This window comes from Taudactylus pleione, unplaced genomic scaffold, assembly GCF_031769625.1.
Source record: "Taudactylus pleione unplaced genomic scaffold, aTauple2 ptg000064l, whole genome shotgun sequence".
NCBI lineage: Eukaryota > Metazoa > Chordata > Amphibia > Anura > Myobatrachidae > Taudactylus > Taudactylus pleione.
Genome location: NW_028284466.1, coordinates 9,918,404 through 9,921,290, shown reverse-complemented (window position 1 = coordinate 9,921,290; position 2,887 = coordinate 9,918,404).

Genomic DNA, 2,887 nt, shown 5'->3' with positions numbered 1-2,887 from the left:
CCCTGGGATGGAAGACATCTGGAGAGATGCTGACCCATGCTGTTTGGATAGCTTCCCACAGCTCCCTGATATGCAGGATGTTGGGTGCAAATGGACCTCTCCACCGCATTCCATAAATGCTTGATTGAGTCGGGTGAACATGGTGGCCACACTATTCGTCGAACCAATTCTGGACAACTTAGGACCAATGACACGTGCATTATCCTACTATATTATACTCTATTATATACTGTACTTACATACATGTCTCTTTGCATTTGTATTTGCCAATCTGTTTTTACTTCCTTTAGCTGCAATGCATTAACTCTGCCATATCAGTAGTTGTTTGTCTAATATGTACTCTGCTGTTTTTGAATGCATTAGTAGGACACTGGTCAACTGCAGCTTGCAGATACAGTGCATTCTGTCTCAGTTAGAAACATCTCTTTTTAATGATTATTCTTAGTCAATTTTAGCATTCAGCCCATGCGCAGAAGAGAGTTTATGCATTTTACATATATAGACTACAGCCGATTCTGAGTCAGACGGATCTTGGTCTGGTTTATCTTTCACGGAAACTGATACTACTGGGTGGTAATTGGGTGGAACACATGTAAGAGATGTCTTGTGGCAACAGGGCCAGCACGATGCGGTAAGCAGGCCCTGTGCAGAAGGAAGGCACCAGGCCGGAGAAGCGCTGCCGCCTTCCCCATTTGCCAGGCATCCGCTGAGATTTTGTTACCAGCAGGTGCCCGGCGGCTCCATCCCTGCAGCCAGAGGCTGGAACTCACTCCTGAGCTCCGCCTTCTGGCTCCCACAGTAAGTGTAGGCAGAGACGTCATGATGTCTCTCCCATAGTGCCGATCGGTATAAGCTGTCGGACGGCAGCAGGCGCAAAAGCCAGGCTTCAGGTCAGTACAGTGCTGTGTGTCTGCGTGGCATAATATGTAAGGGTCACTACTAGTGTGGGCATTACGTGTATAGGGGGCACTATTTCTGTGGGCATTATGTGTATAAGGGGCACTATTACAGAGGGCATTATGTGTAAGGGTCACTACTACTGAGGCGTTATGTGTATAAGGGGCTGTGGGCTGTGGGCATTATGTGTATAAAGGGCATTACTGTGGGTATTATGTGTGTGAGGGGCACTACTAATGTTGGCACTCTGTGTAAGGGGCATTATTACTGTGGGCATTATGGGTAAGGGGCTCTATTATTGTGGGTGTTGTGTAAAAGAGTCACTAATGTGGGCATTGTGTACAAGGGGCACTAACACTCTGGCATTATGTGTATAAGGGGCACTGCTACTGTGGGCATTGTGTATAAGGGGCAGTACTGTGGGCATTGTGTATAAGGGTCACTACTGTGTGTCATAATGTGAATAAGGGGCACTGCTGTGTGGTGTAATGTGAATCAGGGGCACTATGTGCACTGCTGAATGCAGATTCCCGATGTTTGGGAATCTGCGTAGGTGCCAGGCCCGTTCTGTGGCCAGCTGCAGGACCCTATGAATCACCGCAGCCGGCCGCTGGTACGAATATTAACCGATGCTGCATTGAACAACGCAGCTCGGTTAAGTAATGCACAGGGGGCGTGATGCCTCCTGTGCATTACCATATCTGCAAGGATTGCAATTGTGAAGCTGCCTGAGTGCAGCCAGGGCCGTTTCTAGGGGCGGGCGACCCGTGCAATCACACGGGGTGCTCTGCATCTGACCCCTGCTGTGGAACTGTGGCCTCTGAAGCAACCAGAGGCTAAAGAAGTCTCCAATCGCTTTAGAGGCAAGCTTTCCAAGTAATGTGACGTGAGGAGCATTGTGGAGATTGCCCTGCGCACCTATGGATCTAGTCAGATCCAGTCAGAGCAAGGCAGAGGCAGCAGGAGTAGGGGCACCGAGCATGTTCAGGTAAGTGCTGGGCCAGTCTGGAGACACTGCATAGGGGTACTACTTCAGCCTGGGGGGCTCTGCATAAGGGGCCAGCCTAGGGGCACTGCATAAGGGGCCAGCCAGGGGGCACTGTATAAGGGGCACTACGTCAGCCTGGGAGCACTGCATAAGGGACACTACTTAAGCCTAGGGGCACTGCATAAGGGGCCAGCCTGGGGGCACTGCAGAAGGGACCAGCCTGGAGGCATCGCATAGGAACACTACTTCAGCCTGGGGGCACTGCATAGGGACACTACTTCAGCCTGGGGGCACTGCATAAGGGGCCAGCCTGGGGGCACTGCATTGGGACACTACTTCAGTGTGGGGGCACTACATAAGGGGCCAGCCTGGGGGCACTGCATAAGGGCAAAGCAAAACTACAGAGGGCAATGCATAAAGGGGAAAACTACAGGGGGCAGTGTATAAAGGGGAAAACTACAGGGGGCACTGCATAAGGGGCACAAATACAGGGGGCACTGCATATGGGAATAACTAAAGGGGGCACTGCATAATGGGCACTTTTGTCTGAGAGCCAGTGGGGGAGCAGCCTGAGACCTGTTGGGCTGGAATGGTAAGGTGTTAGGATCTCGGTTTGTTGTGGACCTAGGGTGGTAATAGGAGCAGACACCTGAACAGATTTAAATTGAAAAGTGAGTTTTTTAATGGGTGAACTTGCAGACATGCACACGGATAAAATAAAGTCCAGAATATTAAGAGAATGGTGATGATTAGAAACTGTAGTGAAGTAAGAATAAATAATATCCGGGTAGTGGCAGAACTAATAAGAGTCTTTGTAATCCAAAGGGTCACTGCAAGGCTGCAGACAAGATAACAGTTAAGCTGCAAACACACACACAACGATTTTGTTACCAATGATTTTCTGTCAGATTATCTGTCAGATTTTTTAAAGTGTAATGAACGATTGTTTTGAACTACAAATGATTTTTGCATATTCCCTTAAGGTGCGTACACACTGGGCGA